This window comes from Oncorhynchus gorbuscha, unplaced genomic scaffold, assembly GCF_021184085.1.
Source record: "Oncorhynchus gorbuscha isolate QuinsamMale2020 ecotype Even-year unplaced genomic scaffold, OgorEven_v1.0 Un_scaffold_1571, whole genome shotgun sequence".
Taxonomy (NCBI): domain Eukaryota; kingdom Metazoa; phylum Chordata; class Actinopteri; order Salmoniformes; family Salmonidae; genus Oncorhynchus; species Oncorhynchus gorbuscha.
Window position 1 is genome coordinate 48,809 of NW_025746310.1, and position 23,542 is coordinate 72,350.

General features: G+C 45.5%; 1 long non-coding RNA gene across 1 annotated transcript; it reads right to left on the reverse strand.

Moving 5' to 3' along the window:
- Positions 1–17,911: 17,911 nt before the first annotated feature.
- LOC124023290 lies at positions 17,912–19,643 on the reverse strand. The gene is made up of 3 exons (XR_006836685.1): positions 19,567–19,643; positions 19,299–19,322; positions 17,912–18,052 (listed from the first exon to the last, which is right to left on the reverse strand). It is a non-coding gene; the product is annotated as an uncharacterized LOC124023290 (long non-coding RNA).
- Positions 19,644–23,542: the final 3,899 nt, after the last annotated feature.

A 23,542-nucleotide genomic window follows, 5' to 3' on the forward strand; every position in this document is an offset into this window, starting at 1 on the left:
GGGGTCTATTTAAGAGCAAGCAGCCCTAGGATCAGTTGAGGGGTCTATTTAAGAGCAAGCAGCCCTAGGATCAGTTGAGGGGTCTATTTAAGAGCAAGCAGCCCTAGGATCAGTTGAGTTGCAAGCAGCCCTAGGTCAGTTGAGGGGTCTATTTAAGAGCAAGGTCAGCCCAGTTGAGGGGATTTCAGTCTATTTGAGACAGTTGAGGGGTCTATTTAGGGTCTATTTAAGAGCAAGCAGCCCTAGGATCAGTTGAGGGGTCTATTTAAGAGCAAGCAGCCCTAGGAACAGTTGAGGGGTCTATTTAGGCAGAGCAAGCAGCCCTAGGAACAGTCTATTTTGAGGGGTCTATTTAAGAGCAAGCAGCTAGGAGAGGGTCTATTTAGGAACAGTTGAGGGGTCTATTTAAGAGCAAGCAGTCATTTAGGAACAGTTGAAGGGTCTATTTAAGAGCAGACCTAGGAACAGTTGAGGGGTCTATTTAAGAGCAGACATAGGAACAGTTGAAGGGTCTATTTTAGGAACAGTTGAGGGTCTATTTAAGAGCAGAGCAGACCTAGGAACAGTTGAAAGGTCTATTTCTAGCCTGCTAAGTTCTACAGGTCCTGATGAAACACCAGAACTGAGACATTCAGCAGATTCCTGACAATGATAACCATCTGACTAGACTCTTCTAGTGAAGGGTAAGACTTGTACCATACAGTAGTAATAATCAGCGATCGATCGATCGATACTACTGTATGGTACAAGTCAGATCGATAGATCGATAGAGATATAGAGAGGAGAGAGAACTGCTCACTGGATATACTATTGCTTTAATATATTATAGTTATTCTCATTAATATTGTTGTTGTAGTTGCTGTTAAATGATGATCCCATTTCCACTACTGCTATTATCTCTGTTGGTCCCACCATTTTGTTATATGTATATTTGACAATGTAATACTTGACCATGTCAATAAAGTCTATTGAATTGAGAGCCAGGGTGAAGAGATCTGAATCTGCTCTGTGTTAGAGCCCCGGTCATACCAGTGGTGTAAAGTACTTAAGTATTACTTTGTCGTTTTTTGGGGTTTCTGTAATTTACTATTTATATTTTTGACAACTTTTACTTCACTAGATTCTTAAGGAAAATAATGTACTTTTTACCCCATACATTTTCCCTGCCACCTAAAAGTACCGGTTACATTTGGAATGCTTAACAGGACAGGATTCACCCACTTATCAAGAGAACATCCCTGGTCATCCCTACGACCTCTGATCTGGTGGACTCACTAAACACACATGCTCCGTACATAAATGATGTCTGAGTGTTGAACTGTGACCCTGGCTATCCGTAAATCAATATAAAAACAGAAAATCGTGTCTGGTTTGCTTAATCAAGTCATTTTAAATTATTTATACTTTTACTTTTGATACTTCAGAACATTTAAAACCAAATATATTTACTCAAGTAGTATTTTACTGGGTGACTTGAGTCATTTTCTTTTAAAAAAGGTGTCTGTACTTTTACTCAAGTATGATAATTGGGTACTTTATCCAACATCCAGTCATACCAGGGAACAGGAATCGATGCGTAGCAGACTTCCCAAGAGCACTGGGGCTTTCTCCTTTCCCTCCACTTCCTGGAAAGTAGGGGACTTTGGTCATACTTTAAATAACATGTAAGCCAACGTCTTTAAGCCGAGCAACAATGTGATCTGATTGGCCCACACTGAACCATACAAGGCACCTTTGTCAGCCCTGTGCCCATCGTGGAGCTGCTCTGACTGACAGAGCACATTGTTGCTAGTTCCAGCCCTGCATCATTACAGAGGGGTGGTGTTGGGTCGTGCTACTGGAAAGTAGACAAATCCCTCGTGTCAATACACACAGAAACATACAGAGAATATCTCCCTGGAGTTCCCTGTGTTTGCTGACTCCAGGTGGGCGTTTCCCGCTGGGCTCGGCAGTAGTCTATATTACAGTATCTCTGGGCTCAGCAGTAGTCTATATTACAGTATCTCTGGCCTCGGCAGTAGTCCAGCAGTCTATATTACAGTATCTCTGGCCTCGGCAGTAGTCTACATTACAGTATCTCTGGCCTCGGCAGTAGTCTACATTACAGTGTCTCTGGCCTCGGCAGTAGTCCAGTAGTCTACATTACAGTGTCTCTGGCCTCTGCAGTAGTCTGTCTATATTACAGTGTCTCTGGCCTCTGCAGTAGTCCAGTAGTCTACATTACAGTGTCTCTGGCCTCAGTAGCAGTAGTCCAGTAGTCTATTACAGTGTCTCTGGCCTCTGCAGTAGTCCAGTAGTCTACATTACAGTATCTCTGGCCTCGGCAGTAGTCTACATTACAGTATCTCTGGCCTCGGCAGTAGTCTACATTACAGTATCTCTGGCCTCGGCAGTAGTCTACATTACAGTGTCTCTGGCCTCTGCAGTAGTCCAGTAGTCTACATTACAGTATCTCTGGCCTCAGTAGTCCAGTAGTACATTACAGTAGTCCAGTAGTACATTACAGTATCTCTGGGCTCGGCAGTAGTCCAGTAGTGTACATTACAGTATCTCTGGGCTCGGCAGTAGTCCAGTAGTCTACATTACAGTGTCTCTGGCCTCGGCAGTAGTCCAGTAGTCTATATTACAGTGTCTCTGGCCTCTGCAGTAGTCCAGTAGTCTATATTACAGTGTCTCTGGCCTCGGCAGTAGTCCAGTAGTCTACATTACAGTGTCTCTGGGCTCGGCAGTAGTCCAGTAGTCTACATTACAGTATCTCTGGGCTCGGCAGTAGTCCAGTAGTCTACATTACAGTATCTCTGGGCTCGGCAGTAGTCCAGTAGTGTACATTACAGTATCTCTGGGCTCGGCAGTAGTCCAGTAGTCTACATTACAGTATCTCTGGGCTCGGCAGTAGTCCAGTAGCAGTAGTCCAGTAGTCTACATTACAGTATCTCTGGGCTCGGCAGTAGTCCAGTAGTCTACATTACAGTATCTCTGGGCTCGGCAGTAGTCCAGTAGTCTACATTACAGTATCTCTGGGCTCGGCAGTAGTCCAGTAGTCTACATTACAGTAGTCCAGTAGTCTACATTACAGTATCTCTGGGCTCGGCAGTAGTCCAGTAGTCTACATTACAGCATCTCTGGGCTCAGTAGTCTACATTACAGCATCTCTGGGCTCAGCAGTAGTCTATATTACAGAGTCTCTGGCCTCGGCAGTAGTCCAGTAGTCTATATTACAGAGTCTCTGGCCTCGGCAGTAGTCCAGTAGTCTATATTACAGTATCTCTGGCCTCGGCAGTAGTCCAGTAGTCTATATTACAGTATCTCTGGCCTCGGCAGTAGTCTACATTACAGTATCTCTGGCCTCGGCAGTAGTCTACATTACAGTGTCTCTGGCCTCGGCAGTAGTCTACATTACAGTGTCTCTGGCCTCGGCAGTAGTCTACATTACAGTATCTCTGGCCTCGGCAGTAGTCCAGTAGTCTATATTACAGTGTCTCTGGCCTCTGCAGTAGTCCAGTAGTCTACATTACAGTGTCTCTGGCCTCGGCAGTAGTCCAGTAGTCTACATTACAGTGTCTCTGGCCTCGGCAGTAGTCCAGTAGTCTACATTACAGTGTCTCTGGGCTCGGCAGTAGTCCAGTAGTCTACATTGCAGTATCTCTGGGCTCGGCAGTAGTCCAGTAGTCTACATTACAGTATCTCTGGGCTCGGCAGTAGTCCAGTAGTGTACATTACAGTATCTCTGGGCTCGGCAGTAGTCCAGTAGTGTACATTACAGTATCTCTGGGCTCGGCAGTAGTCCAGTAGTCTACATTACAGTGTCTCTGGCCTCGGCAGTAGTCTACATTACAGTGTCTCTGGCCTCGGCAGTAGTCCAGTAGTCTATATTACAGTGTCTCTGGCCTCGGCAGTAGTCCAGTAGTCTACATTACAGTGTCTCTGGCCTCGGCAGTAGTCTACATTACAGTGTCTCTGGCCTCGGCAGTAGTCCAGTAGTCTACATTACAGTATCTCTGGGCTCGGCAGTAGTCCAGTAGTCTACATTACAGTATCTCTGGGCTCGGCAGTAGTCCAGTAGTCTACATTACAGTATCTCTGGGCTCGGCAGTAGTCCAGTAGTCTACATTACAGTATCTCTGGGCTCGGCAGTAGTCCAGTAGTCTACATTACAGTATCTCTGGGCTCGGCAGTAGTCCAGTAGTCTACATTACAGTATCTCTGGGCTCAGCAGTAGTCCAGTAGTCTACATTACAGTATCTCTGGGCTCGGCAGTAGTCCAGTAGTCTACATTACAGCATCTCTGGGCTCAGCAGTAGTCTATATTACAGAGTCTCTGGCCTCGGCAGTAGTCCAGTAGTCTATATTACAGAGTCTCTGGCCTCGGCAGTAGTCCAGTAGTCTATATTACAGTATCTCTGGCCTCGGCAGTAGTCCAGTAGTCTATATTACAGTATCTCTGGCCTCGGCAGTAGTCCAGTAGTCTATATTACAGTATCTCTGGCCTCGGCAGTAGTCCAGTAGTCTATATTACAGTATCTCTGGCCTCGGCAGTAGTCCAGTAGTCTATATTACAGAGTCTCTGGCCTCGGCAGTAGTCCAGTAGTCTACATTACAGTATCTCTGGCCTCGGCAGTAGTCCAGTAGTCTACATTACAGTGTCTCTGGCCTCGGCAGTAGTCCAGTAGTCTACATTACAGAGTCTCTGGCCTCGGCAGTAGTCCAGTAGTCTATATTACAGAGTCTCTGGCCTCGGCAGTAGTCCAGTAGTCTACATTACAGTGTCTCTTCCCTTTCCACTCCTCCTCCGGTCTCTCCTCTCCCGCTCTGCATCTCTTCCCTTTCCACTCCTCCTGCGGTCTCTCCTCTACTGCTCTGCATCTCTTCCCTTTCCACTCCTCCTCCGGTCTCTCCTCTACTGCTCTGCATCTCTTCCCTTTCCACTCCTCCTCCGGTCTCTCCTCTACTGCTCTGCATCTCTTCCCTTTCCACTCCTCCTGCGGTCTCTCCTCTACCGCTCTGCTTCTCATCCCTTTCCACTCCTCCTCCGGTCTCTCCTCTACCGCTCTGTATCTCATCCCTTTCCACTCCTCCTCCGGTCTCTCCTGCTCTGCTTCTCATCCCTTTCCACTCCTCCTCCGGTCTCTCCCGCTCTGTATCTCATCCCTTTCCACTCCTCTCTCCCCTTTCCTCTCCCGCTCTGTATCTCATCCCTTTCCACTCCTCTCTCCCCTTTCCTCTCCCGCTCTGTATCTCATCCCTTTCCACTCCTCCTCCGGTCTCTCCCGCTCTGTATCTCATCCCTTTCCACTCCCCCTCCGGTCTCTCCCGCTCTGTTTCTCATCCCTTTCCACTCCTCCTCCGGTCTCTTCCGCTCTGTATCTCATCCCTTTCCACTCCCCCTCCGGTCTCTCCCGCTCGGTTTCTCATCCCTTTCCACTCCTCCTCCGGTCTCTCCCGCTCTGTATCTCATCCCTTTCCACTCCTCTCTCCCTTTTCCTCTCCCGCTCTGTATCTCATCCCTTTCCACTCCTCTCTCCCCTTTCCTCTCTTTTGTTCATTAAGCTATGCTAACTCAGTAATACAGGAAGCTGTAACACAGACAGCCTGGGTCTGCCTCTCATATCAATACACACTAAACCTTCCCATTGGCAACATCAGACAGTGACTGGAGATGAATAGAGTCTGGAGGTACAGGACTGAACACTGGGCTTTTCCATTCTACTGTGTAGTGATGCTGGAGCTAATGAGAGACCATAGTGAAGGTAACTGCTTTTACGCAACGGCACAGATCTACACACATATTTATTCCTTGTAAACACTTGTTGCATGGCAAAGTTCTGATTCAGATTCCACACACAAATGGAACACAATGGCTAATCTAACTTTTCAGGGCATTGCGGAGTTGCATTGACACACACACACACACACACACACGTTTGACGAAACACACATTCCTGAGAGGAGGCCTGTTGATAGTAGACACACATTATTATGGAGAAACCCAGATAAGAGAGGTGCTTGGCCACCGCTGGCATCATGTGATTATGTGGGGGTAAGGCTATTGGCTCATACAGGGATATGGGGGAAGGGTTGTGTCATACACTGTACACAGCAGATTGGCAGTCTGACAACCTTGACAACAGATCACGGGTATGTGAGCTACTCAGGTACAACCAGGGCTGAGAGTTTGTCCTGGTCAGGTCACATGGTCAGGTGAAACTCCTGGTCCTAGTCATAGCCAGTCTTAATACTGACAACAGAAGGTCCTCGTCATAGTGCTGACAACAGAAGGTCCTAGTCATAGTACTGACAACAGAAGGTCCTCGTCATAGTACTGACAACAGAAGGTCCTCGTCATAGTACTGACAACGGAAGGTCCTCGTCATAGTACTGACAACGGAAGGTCCTCGTCATAGTACTGACAACGGAAGGTCCTCGTCATAGTACTGACAACGGAAGGTCCTCGTCATAGTACTGACAACGGAAGGTCCTCGTCATAGTACTGACAACGGAAGGTCCTCGTCATAGTACTGACAACGGAAGGTCCTCGTCATAGTACTGACAACAGAAGGTCCTCGTCATAGTACTGACAACAGAAGGTCCTCGTCATAGTACTGACAACAGAAGGTCCTCGTCATAGTACTGACAACAGAAGGTCCTAGTCATAGTACTGACAACAGAAGGTCCTCGTCATAGTACTGACAACGGAAGGTCCTCGTCATAGTACTGACAACAGAAGGTCCTCGTCATAGTACTGACAACAGAAGGTCCTCGTCATAGTACTGACAACAGAAGGTCCTAGTCATAGTACTGACAACAGAAGGTCCTGACAACAGAAGTCATAGTACTGACAACAGAAGGTCCTAGTCATAGTACTGACAACAGAAGGTCCTAGTCATAGTACTGACAACAGAAGGTCCTAGTCATAGTACTGACAACAGAAGGTCCTAGTCATAGTACTGACAACAGAAGGTCCTAGTCATAGTACTGACAACAGAAGGTCCTAGTCATAGTACTGACAACAGAAGGTCCTAGTCATAGTACTGACAACAGAAGGTCCTAGTCATAGTACTGACAACAGAAGGTCCTAGTCATAGTACTGACAACAGAAGGTCCTAGTCATAGTACTGACAACAGAAGGTCCTAGTCATAGTACTGACAACAGAAGGTCCTAGTCATAGTACTGACAACAGAAGGTCCTAGTCATAGTACTGACAACAGAAGGTCCTAGTCATAGTACTGACAACAGAAGGTCCTAGTCATAGGTACTGACAACAGAAGGTCCTAGTCATAGTACTGACAACAGAAGGTCCTAGTCATAGTACTGACAACAGAAGGTCCTAGTCATAGTACTGACAACAGAAGGTCCTAGTCATAGTACTGACAACAGAAGGTCCTAGTCATAGTACTGACAACAGAAGGTCCTAGTCATAGTACTGACAACAGAAGGTCCTAGTCATAGTACTGACAACAGAAGGTCCTAGTCATAGTACTGACAACAGAAGGTCCTAGTCATAGTACTGACAACAGAAGGTCCTAGTCATAGTACTGACAACAGAAGGTCCTAGTCATAGTACTGACAACAGAAGGTCCTAGTCATAGTACTGACAACAGAAGGTCCTAGTCATAGTACTGACAACAGAAGGTCCTAGTCATAGTACTGACAACAGAAGGTCCTAGTCATAGTACTGACAACAGAAGGTCCTAGTCATAGTACTGACAACAGAAGGTCCTAGTCATAGTACTGACAACAGAAGGTCCTAGTCATAACCAGAGTCTTAGTACTGACAACAGAAGGTCCTAGTCAGTACTGACAACAGAAGGTCCTAGTCATAGTACTGACAACAGAAGGTCCTAGTCATAGTACTGACAACAGAAGGTCCTAGTCATAGTACTGACAACAGAAGGTCCTAGTCAGTACTGACAACAGAAGGTCCTAGTCAGTACTGACAACAGAAGGTCCTAGTCAGTACTGACAACAGAAGGTCCTAGTCATAGTACTGACAACAGAAGGTCCTAGTCATAGTACTGACAACAGAAGGTCCTAGTCATAACCAGAGTCTTAGTAATGACAACAGAAGGTCCTAGTTAGAGGTCGACTGATTAGGACCAAAAAAGCCGATGCCGATTAAATCGGACGATTTAGTTATTTATTTGTAAATAATTACAACAATATGGAATGAACACTTATTTTAACTTTTAATATAATACATCAATAAAAATACATTCAGCCTCAAATAAATAATGAAGCATGTTCAATTTGGTTTAAATAATGCAAAAAACTAAGTGTTAGAGAAGTAAAAGTGCAATATGTGCCATGTAAGAAAGCCAACGTTTAAGTTCCTTGCTCAGAACATGAGAACATATGAAAGCTGGTGGTTCCTTTTAACATGAGACTTCAATATTCCAAGGTAAGAGGTTTTAGGTTGTAGTTAATATAGTATGTATAGGACTATTTCTCTCTATACCATTTGTATTTCATATACCTTTGAATATTGGATATTCTTGTAGGCACTATAATATTACCAGTATAACAGTTTAGCTTCCGTCCCTCTCCTCGCCCCTACCTGGGCTCGAACCAGGAACACATCCGGAGGAGAGACCCACACCCCTGGTCCGGAGGAGAGACCTACTGTACTCGCACTGTTAGCCGTCAGCTCCTGTCACAGACCTAGACACAATAGCCAAGCATTAGAGACTTTAGCTGTGGCTGTGTGTGAGGGGGCCAGACACACACCTCATTTCCATAATCTATTTCAGGTGGCAGATTCAATTATTTTGCCCTCTCCCCCTCTCATTGTTGAACTTATTAAAAGCTTCACATTCCTGCTCGGGTCCACTGGCTGGCTGGCTAAAAACTAATTACTCAGTTATAGCCTGCTACAGGACAAAGCTCACAGACAGACAGGACTAGGACACAGTGCCTCTGTTGGGACCTGACAGAGAAACACACTCCTTGGACACACTTGGCTGGTGATTAACAGTCAACTACTGTCCCTGGTCTTATTCTCCGCTGTCCTTCCCTCGTTCAGACACTGGTTTGTTTAGATGAACACCAACCACTCGTTTCCACTCCCATGCTCACTGACCCCAGAACTACCGGCCGGTCCTTATAAGAGCCCTCAACTGAGCCTGACCGCATATTTACACACACACACACTGAACATGGGAAATAATGGTCACATGCTTGGACACACAAGCAGGAAGCCGGGTGGCAGTGTGTAACAGTGTGTGGAACCTAATCCTTCCTCACACATCATTAAGGAGAGAGTACCAGGATGCATCATGTCATTGTTACTGAGAGTAGAAGAGTTAGTCATATAGCTGGATGAAGTGTCTCTATTGTGGAATGAGAAACGGTAGAACCCTGTAGAACCATAACATTCAGCTGGATGAACTGTCTCTGTTGTGGAATGGGAAACTGTATAGCACTGTAGAACTGAGGGCAGTTCCATGGTAATTTTTTCCTATGGCTTCCACTAGATGTCACCAGTCTTTAGAAATGGTTTCATGACCGTTTTTTTTTTAAATTAAGAAGTATTCGTATTCTTTCGAAGTATTCCTCAGAAGGACTGGTCTTTTGGCGCGCGTGAATGAGGTGAGTGCTCCGTTCTTTTTCTCTGGTATTGATCACAGTTTATTCAGTCTTAAATTGTATTGATTATTTACATATTAGGGTACCGGAGGTTGGATTAGAAATGTTGTTTGAATTGTTTGGACAAAGTTTACAGGTAACTTTTTAGATTACTTTGAAGGCATGTTGGGCGAGTTGGAACAGGTGTATTTCTGATTCAAACACGCCAAATAAAACGGACATTTTTGAGATATAAAGGAGGACTATCGAACAAAACGACCATTCATTGTGTAACTGGGACTCTTTGGATTGCAAAAAGATGAAGATCTTTAAAGGTGAGTGATTTATTTTTTCGCTATTTCTGACTTTCGTTATGCCTCTGCTTGGTTGAAAAATGTTTGTGGCGCTCTCCGATGAGGGCACGCACTTGGTTATTCATCTCCGGGGAATGAACATACTATTTTCCATCTTAAATTGGATTGTTTATTTACATATTAGGGTACCTGAGGATTGATTAGGAATGTTGTTTGACTTGTTTGGACGAAGTATATTGGTAACGTTTGGGATTAATTTTGTATGCATTTTGAATGAGGGGAAACCGGTGGATTATTGAATGAAGCGCACCAACTAAACTGGCTTTTTGGGGATATAAAGAAGGACTTTATCGAACAAATTGACCACTTGTTATATAACTGGGACCCTTTGGATTGCAAAAAGATGAAGATCTTCGAACTTAAGTGATTTATTTTAACGCTATTTTTGAGTTGAGACACCTGTGCAGGTTATGAATTCATGTTAATGCAGGAAGTGGGTGAGGCGCTGTCCTCAGACAATCAAATGCTATGCTTTCGCCGTAAAGCATATTGTAAATCGGACAAAGCGGTTCGATTACCAAGATTCTAAGCTAAAGAATGGTGTATAACACTTGTATTTTTATGAATGTTTAATATTACTGCTTTTGTTTTTTGAATTTCACGCTCTGCAATTTCACCGGAGGTTGTCGAGGTGGGACACTAGCGTCCCAATGATCCGGAAGAAGTTAACTCAGATTGTTCACTTTAAAATGTATGTTAACATCACTCCGTTACCTTTGAATTGACCCTAATCAAATTAGTCAGTTAACCAGGTACAGAAAGATCCCACAGACCAGCGTCAGTCCACGGACCTGAGACCGATTAACACTACCCTGGAGTCTACATGTTTCAATTCCATTTCAGTTCATTTAAATCCCACTTTCCAAATGATCTCCTAAATTAATTGCACTGACATGGAATGAGCCCTTGATCCTCTATGTAATGAGCCCGGCTCCAGCCAGCCAGAGGGCATGAGGCTTGCATTGGCCCATAGACCTGCAATGCTATTGGCATCCTGCCCGGTGTCCAGCCATCCACTATCCAGGGGTACAAATGCCATGCGTGCGTGTGTACTGGCACGGGCTGGCTGTGGTCCTGGCCATATACTAAGTCCCTGGCACCATACCCTGTGTCTGGGTGTCAGGTGGGGAAGGGTTAATCCTGGTCAAATGCACATTAGGAACTTCACAGCTGTAGCTGCACGGACACACACAGAATTCAGTTCTAAATAAAGAGTAAAAACTCACAGACGATCAGTAAAGCTCAAACCATGTTTATTCACCCATAGGGTCAGACAGCTGAACAGACCAAGACATCTTCACACTGGTATTTAAAGCCTTCCTCCTCTGCCCAGTCTCCTCCTCACACATCTGATCAGCCAATCCACCTCTGTTGCTAGACAGAACTTTAGTGATATCTGTTCTTCCTCACATCTGACCTGACTTCAGCCCCAAATTCCTCACTCTTCCCCACAGGATCCCTGATGTCTAACAATAACATTCTGACAATGTAAACATTCCCATTCCCCTCTCTGAATAAGGATATTTCATATTTTCAAGTTTAGAATAGAGGTCGACCAATTAATCGGAATGGCCGATTAATTGGGGCCGATTTCAAGTTTTCATAACAATCTGAATTTTTGGGTGCCGATTTTAAAAAAAGAATGTTTATACCTTTATTTAACTAGGCAAGTCAGTTAAGAACACATTCTTATTTTCAATAACGGCCTAGGAACGGTGGGTTAACTACCTTGTTCAGGGGAGGAACGACAGATTTTCATCTTGTCGGCTCGGGGGATCCAGTCCTGCAACCAGTTAACAGTTAACTAGTCCAACGCAATAACGACCTGCCTCTCTCGTTGCACTCCACAAGGAGATTGACTGCCTGTTACACGAATGCAGTAAGCCAAGGTAAGTTGCTAGCTAGCATTAAACTTATATTATAAAAAAACAATCAATCATAATCACATAATAGTTAACTACAGATGGTTGATGATATTACTAGATATTATCTAGCGTGTCCTGCGTATAATCTGACTGAGCATACAAGCATACAAGTATCTAAGGATCTAACTGAGCGGTGGTAGGCAGAAGCAGGCGCGTAAACATTCATTCAAAAAGCACTTTCGTGCGTATTGCCAGCAGCTCTTCGTTGTGCGTCAAGCATTGCGCTGTTTATGACTTCAAGCCTATCAACTCCCGAGATTAGGCTGGTGTAACCGAAGTGAAATGGCTAGCTAGTTAGCGTGCGCTAATAGTGTTTCAAACGTCACTCGCTCTGAGTCTTCTAGTAGTTGTTCCCCTTGCTCTGCTTGGGTAATGCTGCTTCGATGGTGGCTGTTGTCGTTGTGTTGCTGGTTCAAGCCCAGGGAGGAGCGAAGAGAGGGACGGAAGCTATACTGTTACACTGGCAATACTAAAGTGCCTATAAGAACATCCAATAGTCAAAGGTATACGAAATACAAATGGTATAGAGGGAAATAGTCCTAGAACTACAACCTCAAACTTCTTACCTGGGAATATTGAAGACTCATGTTAAAAGGAACCACCAGCTTTCATATGTTCTCATGTTCTGAGCAAGGAACTGAAACGTTAGCTTTCTTACATGGCACATATTGCACTTTTACTTTCTTCTCCAACACTTTGTTTTTGCATTATTTAAAACAAATTGAACATGTTTTATTATTTATTTTTCATTATTTATTTGAGGCTAAATTGATTTTATTGATGTATTATATTAAGTTAAAATAAGTGTTCATTCAGTATTGTTGTAATTGTCATTATTACAAATACATTTTATTTCCTTTTTTAAATTATTATTATTATTATTATTATGTATATATTTTTCTTAAATAAAATCGGCCGATTAATCAGCATCGGCTTTTTTGGTCCTCCAATAATCGGCATTGCCGTTGAAAAATCATTAATCGGTCGACCTCTAGTTTCGAAGTCAGAACCCATCAACGCACAGACAATTCTCTTAACTACAGTACATTACCTTCATTTGACAAACATTATTTGAAAGAACAATCATGTGACGTGGTCATCCACTCATGTCCACAACTGAAAAGGACATTGTCTATTTTAAGGTCACACAGTCAGACTGTCCTCAGGGGAAAAACATATTTTATACACAGACCGTGATCAGCCATACAGAAATGACCTGGACCACACAGAGTGGTTAACCACCATATTTCTAATTGACGCACCCCTCACTTACGAGGGTTTGAGTGGGTTCTGGGAAGATGAGATATCAGTCAGTCAGTCAGTCACACACACCGCTGTGCAGCAATCAGGGACAATCATTACTTGACGAAGAGGGCAGAGCCAACAAGACTCAGTCAGAAGAAAGACTTCAAATACAACCCAGAGAATGACAGCCCTCAGCATGGGGTCATGACAGAAACACAGTGTGTGTGTGTGTGTGTGTGTGTGTGTGTGTGTGTGTGTGTGTGTGTGTGTGTGTGTGTGTGTGTGTGTGTGTGTGTGTGTGTGTGTGTGTGTGTGTGTGTGTGTGTGTGTGTGTGTGTGTGTGTGTGTGTGTGTGTGTGTGTGTGTGTGTGTGTGTGTGTGTGTGTGTGTGTTATTCCTGCTCAGAGGGGATGACAGAGACGGGTTGGATGATTGTCAGTCTGTCTGATGTCAGCAGATCTGGATAAGATAGGATGTGCTGCTGACAAGCTTAACACCCTCTAATGTAGGGTAACATTGTCAGACAGTGAACTATTGATCGTTTTATTGGATTCCACAGGTCTTAATCATGGTCCAAATCCGATGTTAGGTACTATAGGTACTGAAGATCATATGAATCCTGTGTTTTTTGTTTTGTTTTTTAAATCACTAATTTGAGTGAAATCATTTAGAGATCAAATTACATTTCAACAAAATGTTTCAGGAGTGGTAATCTGATCTGTTTCTAACTACAGAAACGATTTCAGAACAATCTGAGATGGGTGTCAATAGTCTTGTGCTTTTTGAAGTGGAATGACTCCTCTCACACTAGGAGAACAATACAAGCCCAGCATCACTCTAAGTACGGTTCAAAACGAACACGCCCCCCTGAAGCTATTCATTAGAGCTCCCTTCTCCTCTAGAGGCACATATCTAACAGGACAAAACGGGAGGGAAAATGACACGTTTAGTGGTGAAATGCCACAGTACCACCCCCAGTCACTCAGCTGAAGAGCTCCTGAGCTCCCCCCCCCCCGAAGGGCCAGGCTCGCAATTACTGGACAAAGGCAGTCAGTCTCAGGCCTCGCTGTGGACTGCATTGGGATTGGGTAATGGGGAGGGGTCTAGAACAACAGAGTAGTGGTGTACCCTATGGGCCCTTGTCAAAAGCAGTGCCTATATAGGGAATAGGGTGGCATTTGGAACAGCAGCAAGTAGGTGTGTAGAGACTAGAGAGAGTGGATGGTTGAGAGCTACAGCCACTGTGATTATAGTGAGAAGTGTGTGGAGTGACTGGTGTCAGGTTCTCTCAGAGATACTAGTCCACAGCTTGGCATGTGGAGCCTGGTGTTCAATGCCACGTTACAGGACTGACGGTACTGAGAGAGGAAGACTATGGCCACAGTATTCCAGCAGTTTGAACAGCATATCCAGACAGATGGTTGCTAGATGTGTGACCTGTGTTTAATACACTTCATCATTAGGTGAAGGACAGCCAAGCAGAAAACAGACCAGCAGGAACATGAGTCACCTCACTGACAGAGTCTTAATGACAGTTAATTAACCCTCCTTCCATCGGTCAACGTGCTGTCTCTCAGTGACACCACACACACCTTTCAGTGACATGGCCCGTCGATAAAAACACCACGATGCCACAGCATAACTGATACCCTCAAGTAGCATAATTCACTCAGAGTCCTCATTAATTAGCAGCTGAGTCCATCCATCTAACAAACAGGGAGAGACGCAGATTCACATGCTGGTCTATGACAAGCAATCCTTCACTCGTCTCACAGTTTTATGACAAACAAAATAGATTCCAATTAAGCAGTAGGCCTTATCTGCCAATAGCACACAGAGAGAGACAACAGAGAGAAAGAGAGAGCGACAGTAACAGGGACGTATCCACTACTTTAATCTTCAGCCTCTAAGACTGTCACTCACTATCCTGCTTCTGCTAATTACCAACCAAAACAATCTTGGAACACCACAATATAGACTCCCCGGACAGTTTATTAGGTATACACCATTCACAAAAATGATAGTTCCTACAGACTGCTGATGAAGCAGGCATACAGGCATACAGGCATACAGTTACTGCTCGATTGAACTTTACATTGTGGACTGGATGGATGTACCTAATAACCTGAGTGTATATACAGTCAGGGACCAGGTGGATGTTCCTAATAACCTGAGTGTATATTCAGTCAGGGACCAGGTGGATGTTCCTAATAACCTGAGTGTATATTCAGTCAGGGACCAGGTGGATGTACCTAATAACCTGAGTGTATATTCAGTCAGGGACCAGGTGGATGTTCCTAATAACCTGAGTGTATATTCAGTCAGGGACCAGGTGGATGTTCCTAATAACCTGAGTGTATATTCAGTCAGGGACCAGGTGGATGTACCTAATAACCTGAGTGCATATTCAGTCAGGGACCAGATGGATGTACCTAATAACCTGAGTGTATATTCAGTCAGGGACCAGGTGGATGTTCCTAATAACCTGAGTGTATATTCAGTCAGGGACCAGATGGATGTACCTAATAACCTGAGTGTATATTCAGTCAGGGACCAGGTGGATGTACCTAATAACCTGAGTGTATATTCAGTCAGGGACCAGATGGATGTACCTAATAACCTGAGTGTATATTCAGTCAGGGACCAGATGGATGTACCTAATAACCTGAGTGTATATTCAGTCAGGGACCAGATGGATGTACCTAATAACCTGAGTGTATATTCAGTCAGGGACCAGATGGATGTAACTAATAACCTGAGTGTATATTCAGTCAGGGACCAGGTGGATGTACCTAATAACCTGAGTGTATATTCAGTCAGGGACCAGGTGGATGTACCTAATAACCTGAGTGTATATTCAGTCAGGGACCAGGTGGATGTTCCTAATAACCTGAGTGTATATTCAGTCAGGGACCAGGTGGATGTTCCTAATAACCTGAGTGTATATTCAGTCAGGGACCAGGTGGATGTACCTAATAACCTGAGTGTATATTCAGTCAGGGACCAGGTGGATGTTCCTAATAACCTGAGTGTATATTCAGTCAGGGACCAGGTGGATGTACCTAATAACCTGAGTGCATATTCAGTCAGGGACCAGATGGATGTACCTAATAACCTGAGTGTATATTCAGTCAGGGACCAGGTGGATGTTCCTAATAACCTGAGTGTATATTCAGTCAGGGACCAGATGGATGTACCTAATAACCTGAGTGTATATTCAGTCAGGGACCAGGTGGATTCTGAGTGTATATTCAGTCAGGGACCAGGTGGATGTACCTAATAACCTGAGTGTATATTCAGTCAGGGACCAGGTGGATGTACCTAATAACCTGAGTGTATATTCAGTCAGGGACCAGGTGGATGTACCTAATAACCTGAGTGTATATTCAGTCAGGGACCAGGTGGATGTACCTAATAACCTGAGTGTATATTCAGTCAGGGACCAGGTGGATGTTCCTAATAACCTGAGTGTATATTCAGTCAGGGACCAGGTGGATGTTCCTAATAACCTGAGTGTATATTCAGTCAGGGACCAGGTGGATGTTCCTAATAACCTGAGTGTATATTCAGTCAGGGACCAGGTGGATGTTCCTAATAACCTGAGTGTATATTCAGTCAGGGACCAGGTGGATGTACCTAATAACCTGAGTGTATATTCAGTCAGGGACCAGGTGGATGTTCCTAATAACCTGAGTGTATATTCAGTCAGGGACCAGGTGGATGTACCTAATAACCTGAGTGTATATTCAGTCAGGGACCAGGTGGATGTACCTAATAACCTGAGTGTATATTCAGTCAGGGACCAGATGGATGTTCCTAATAACCTGAGTGTATATTCAGTCAGGGACCAGGTGGATGTACCTAATAACCTGAGTGTATATTCAGTCAGGGACCAGGTGGATGTACCTAATAACCTGAGTGTATATTCAGTCAGGGACCAGGTGGATGTACCTAATAACCTGAGTGTATATTCAGTCAGGGACCAGGTGGATGTACCTAATAACCTGAGTGTATATTCAGTCAGGGACCAGATGGATGTAACTAATAACCTGAGTGTATATTCAGTCAGGGACCAGATGGATGTTCCTAATAACCTGAGTGTATATTCAGTCAGGGACCAGATGGATGTAACTAATAACCTGAGTGTATATTCAGTCAGGGACCAGGTGGATGTACCTAATAACCTGAGTGTATATTCAGTCAGGGACCAGGTGGATGTACCTAATAACCTGAGTGTATATTCAGTCAGGGACCAGATGGATGTAACTAATAACCTGAGTGTATATTCAGTCAGGGACCAGATGGATGTTCCTAATAACCTGAGTGTATATTCAGTCAGGGACCAGGTGGATGTACCTAATAACCTGAGTGTATATTCAGTCAGGGACCAGGTGGATGTACCTAATAACCTGAGTGTATATTCAGTCAGGGACCAGGTGGATGTACCTAATAACCTGAGTGTATATTCAGTCAGGGACCAGATGGATGTTCCTAATAACCTGAGTGTATATTCAGTCAGGGACCAGGTGGATGTACCTAATAACCTGAGTGTATATTCAGTCAGGGACCAGGTGGATGTTCCTAATAACCTGAGTGTATATTCAGTCAGGGACCAGGTGGATGTACCTAATAACCTGAGTGCATATTCAGTCAGGGACCAGATGGATGTACCTAATAACCTGAGTGTATATTCAGTCAGGGACCAGGTGGATGTTCCTAATAACCTGAGTGTATATTCAGTCAGGGACCAGATGGATGTACCTAATAACCTGAGTGTATATTCAGTCAGGGACCAGGTGGATGTTCCTAATAACCTGAGTGTATATTCAGTCAGGGACCAGGTGGATGTACCTAATAACCTGAGTGTATATTCAGTCAGGGACCAGGTGGATGTACCTAATAACCTGAGTGTATATTCAGTCAGGGACCAGGTGGATGTACCTAATAACCTGTTCCTAATAAGTGTATATTCAGTCAGGGACCAGGTGGATGTTCCTATTAACCAGATGAGTGTATATTCAGTCAGGGACCAGGTGGATGTTCCTAATAACCTGAGTGTATATTCAGTCAGGGACCAGGTGGATGTTCCTAATAACCTGAGTGTATATTCAGTCAGGGACCAGGTGGATGTTCCTAATAACCTGAGTGTATATTCAGTCAGGGACCAGGGGATGTACCTAATAACCTGAGTGTATATTCAGTCAGGGACCAGGTGGATGTTCCTAATAACCTGAGTGTATATTCAGTCAGGGACCAGGTGGATGTAACCTGAGTGTATATTCAGTCAGGGACCAGGTGGAGTACCTAATAACCTGAGTGTATATTCAGTCAGGGACCAGATGGATGTTCCTAATAACCTGAGTGTATATTCAGTCAGGGACCAGGTGGATGTACCTAATAACCTGAGTGTATATTCAGTCAGGGACCAGGTGGATGTACCTAATAACCTGAGTGTATATTCAGTCAGGGACCAGGTGGATGTACCTAATAACCTGAGTGTATATTCAGTCAGGGACCAGGTGGATGTACCTAATAACCTGAGTGTATATTCAGAGGGACCAGATGGATGTAACTAATAACCTGAGTGTATATTCAGTCAGGGACAGATGGATGTTCCTAATAACCTGAGTGTATATTCAGTCAGGGACCAGATGGATGTAACTAATAACCTGAGTGTATATTCAGTCAGGATGACCAGGTGGATCTGTTACAAATAAAGTATATTCAGTCAGGGACCAGGTGGATGTACCTAATAAGATGATATTCAGTCAGGGACCAGATGGATGTAACTAATAACCTGAGTGTATATTCAAGGGACCAGATGGATGTTCCTAATAACTGTATATTCAGTCAGGGACCAGGTGGAGTACCTAATAACCTGAGTGTATATTCAGTCAGGGACCAGGTGGATGTACCTAATCTGTGTATATTCAAACAGGTGGATGTAAACTGTATATTCAGTCAGGGACCAGATGGATGAGTGTATATTCAGTCAGGGTCCAGATGGATGTACCTAATAACCTGTGTATATTCAAGGGACCAGGTGGAGTACCTAATAACCTGAGTGTATATTCAGTCATGGACCAGGTGGATGTACCTAATAACCTGAGTGTATATTCAGTCAGGGACCAGGTGGATGTACCTAATAACCTGAGTGTATATTCAGTCAGGGACCAGATGGATGTACCTAATAACCTGAGGGTATATTCAGTCAGGGACCTGTACCTTGAGTATATTCAGTCAGGGACCAGATGGATGTTCCTAATAACCTGAGTGAGTCAGGGACCAGGTGGATTACCAAACGAGGGTATATTCAGTCAGGGACCTGTAACCTGAGTGTATATTCAGTCAGGGACCAGGTGGATGTACCTAATAACCTGAGTGTATATTCAGTCAGGGACCAGATGGATTAACAAACTGAGTGTATATTAAGACTGTAACCTGAGTGTATATTCAGAGGGACCAGCCAGTGTATCTTCCGTATAGTGATGATCAAATCTAACATGGAATGTCATTTCATCTTACTCTGCAACCTGTTGGCCACAGAGGAGAGGATGAGGATTATGGGTAAATGTCAGATGAGGAGGACAGTGAGTCCGTGTGCACACTGAAACAGTGAAAGAAACCCAGAACTTTGAAAACAGCAGCCTGGCAAAAGAGAAGAATCGGCCCAACAGTCTGAAGATTCCAGGTGATGTCATAAACTGTGCCCTGTTTTTGTGAGGATGGATGGGTGGAGGGAGGAGAGCGGGGACAGCGTGTTTAATGACAGAGCACAGCTACCTCTGCAAATCACTCCTCCATCAGCCAGAGGAACAGTCTTGAACAGTCAGTCACTCCACTCAGTCGCTCCTCTCCGATGACTACAGACAATGACCCTCACATTCCTTTCCTCCTCCACTCAGATAGGTCCAAGTCCTCTCCTCCCTGATACAGGCCTGGGGCCTTCACTTACCACCCTATTCTCCCTCTTTCCCAGATAAATACAGAGGAACCTCCCACAGTCAGAACAACTTAACCCCTCCATCCCTGGCTTGTATAATGAGATAGTAGGACGTTGTACACATTTCTATTCAGCCAGATGGAGTATAACTGTAGACATAAACAAACAAACCTTCCTCCTCGTCCTCTGTGAAGTGGGTTGGGTCTTGGAGGAGATGAGACTGCCAGAGGAGACCTGTTAACAAACATATGACTGCCAGAGGAGATCTGTTAGCAAACATAAGACTGTTGAGATGTAAATTAGAATGGATAACTGTCGACAGAGAGATGAATCACAGCTGTAGTAGAGTGTGAGTCTGCTGCTGCTGTGTCCTTGGGAAGTAACTGAACAGCGCTGTCTGTCTGTCTGTCTGTCTGTCTGTCTGTCTGTCTGTCTGTCTGTCTGTCTGTCTGTCTGTCTGTCTGTCTGTCTGTCTGTCTGTCTGTCTGTCTGTCTGTCTGTCTGTCTGTCTGTCTGTCTGTCTGTCTGTCTGTCTGTCTGTCTGTCTGTCTGTCTGTCTGTCTGTCTGTCTGTCTGTCTGTCTGTCTGTCTGTCTGTCTGTCTGTCTGTCTGTCTGTCTGTCTGTCTGTCTGTCTGTCTGTCTGTCTGTCTGTCTGTCTGTCTGTCTGTCTGTCTGTCTGTGTAAAGGGTGTCTGTACTCCTTAGTATCGTGGCTAGGAAACAAAACACCAAGCAGATTTAACTTCTTTAGGAAAACAGATCTAGTGATGGAAACAAACATTGTGTTGTCATCCCGAACACACACACACACAGCTGAAAGAAAGTGGCAGGCAGCAGGTCCTTGTTAGGAGGGACAGACAGACGGGAGGGACAGACAGACAGACGGGCGGGACAGACAGACGGGAGGGACAGACAGACGGGAGGGACAGACAGGAGGGACAGACAGGAGGGACAGACAGGAGGGACAGACAGGAGGGACAGACAGGAGGGACAGTTGAGATTGGCTTCAACCACCACTCATCATGACCAGTATTACTTTATTGATCACCTGACAAATAGGGTTGTTATGGATGGCTGGCTGGCTGGCTGGCTGGCTGGCTGGCTGGCGCACGTGTGTGAGTGAGAGGGGAAGTGGATAGGCAACGTCAAAGTGAAATATTTCCCTAAAAAAAGGGCAACAACCTTCATAAACTCATTTCCCTCCGGCCCTCACAACTCAGTCCACCTCATCTCAGTCCCCCATCAGTCCACCTCCGTCCCCCTCCCTCACCCCTCTGTGCTGAACACACCTCAGCCCCCATCTTCCCTCCCTCTCATCCAGACAGAGACAGGGCAGTGGATGAGAGGAGTGACGGCTGCTGGTCTTATCACAGTGGAATGCTGCTGGTCGCTGTTCACAGTCTGATAAGACTAAATGGAACCGGGGTCATTTCAGCAAGCTGTGGTGAAATGACCAAACACTGACACAGGCCAGGGACGGAATGTACTGTAAGAGAGTGTGTGAGTGTGTGTGTGAGTGTGTGTGAGTGTGTGTGTGTGTGAGTGTGGGGGGGAGGGGTTGATTATTTGTTCCAGCCTAGTAATATCCTGCCTCTGTTTGTCCGAGGTACATATATCCCTAGGGCAGCAGTGTTAGCCTAAACCACCTTCACCACAACCCACACTGTCAGAGACCCAGAGGACATGCTGAGCTTCTGGTCATTGACAATCAGTTCACCAAGCGTTCAGTCAGAGAGCTAAAACTATCCCTCTACCTGAATGACATACCACTTGTTTTATTCATTCATTTCTGGAGAGAGGCAGCATGTTTGTTGTCTTTAAGAACAGAGGGGTTGGGAGAAAGAGAGAGGGGTTGGGAGAAAGAAAGAGAGGGGTTGGGAGAAAGAAAGAGAGGGGTTGGGAGAAAGAAAGAGAGGGGTTGGGAGAAAGAAAGAGAGGGGTTGGGAGAAAGAAAGAGAGGGGTTGGGAGAAAGAAAGAGAGGGGTTGGGAGAAAGAAAGAGAGGGGTTGGGAGAAAGAAAGAGAGGGGTTGGGAGAAAGAAAGAGAGGGGTTGGGAGAAAGAAAAAGGGTTGGGAAAGAGAGGGGTTGGGAGAAAGAAAGAGGGGTTGGGAGAAAGAAAGAGAGGGGTTGGGAGAAAAGAGAGGGGTTGGGAGAAAGAAAGAGAGGGGTTGGGAGAAAGAAAGAGAGGGGTTGGGAGAAAGAAAGAGAGGGGTTGGGAGAAAGAAAGAGAGGGGTTGGGAGAAAGAAAGAGAGGGGTTGGGAGAAAGAAAGAGAGGGGTTGGGAGAAAGAAAGAGAGGGGTTGGGAGAGAAAGAGAGGGGTTGGGAGAAAGAAAAGAGGGTTGGGAGAAAGAAAGAGAGGGTTGGGAGAAAGAGAGAGGGTTGGGAGAAAGAAAGAGGGTTGGGAGAAAGAAAGAGGGTTGGGAGAAAGAAAGAGGGTTGGGAGAAAGGGAGAGGGTTGGGAGAAAGGGAGAGGGTTGGGAGAAAGGGAGAGGGTTGGGAGAAAGGGAGAGGGGTTGGGAGAAAGGGAGAGGGGTTGGGAGAAAGGGAGAGGGGTTGGGAGAAAGAAAGAGGGTTGGGAGAAAGAAAGAGGGTTGGGAGAAAGAAAGAGGGTTGGGAGAAAGAAAGAGGGTTGGGAGAAAGAAAGAGGGTTGGGAGAAAGAAAGAGGGTTGGGAGAAAGAAAGAGGGTTGGGAGAAAGGGAGAGGGTTGGGAGAAAGGGAGAGGGTTGGGAGAAAGGGAGAGGGTTGGGAGAAAGGGAGAGGGTTGGGAGAAAGGGAGAGGGTTGGGAGAAAGGGAGAGGGTTGGGAGAAAGGGAGAGGGTTGGGAGAAAGGGTAGAGAGCGAGAGATTTAATTGAATAGAGATTGAAATGTGAGTTTGGCTGAAAGCACAGAGTTTCCATTACCGTGGAAATAAACCAATTCCATATGACTAACTGCCCTCATAATACATAATAGTGGCTGGAATTTACAATGAGGGTCCCGAGGCATCCACTGCATACACCCACCCACGACATACACCCACCCACCCACCCACGACATACACCCACCCACCCACACACACACACCCACGCACGCACGACATACACCCACCCACGCACGCACGACATACACCCACCCACCCACCCACGCACGACATACACCCACCCACCCACGCACGACATACACCCACACACGCACGCACGACATACACCCACCCACCCACGCACGACATACACCCACCCACCCACGCACGACATACACCCACCCACCCACGCACGACATACACCCACCCACCCACGCACGACATACACCCACCCACGCACGCACGACATACACCCACCCACCCACGCACGACATACACCCACCCACCCACGCACGACATACACCCACCCACCCACGCACGACATACACGCACCCACCCACCCACCCACGCACGACATACACCCACCCACCCACCCACCCACCCACGCACGCACGACATCCACCCACCCACGCACGACATACACCCACCCACGC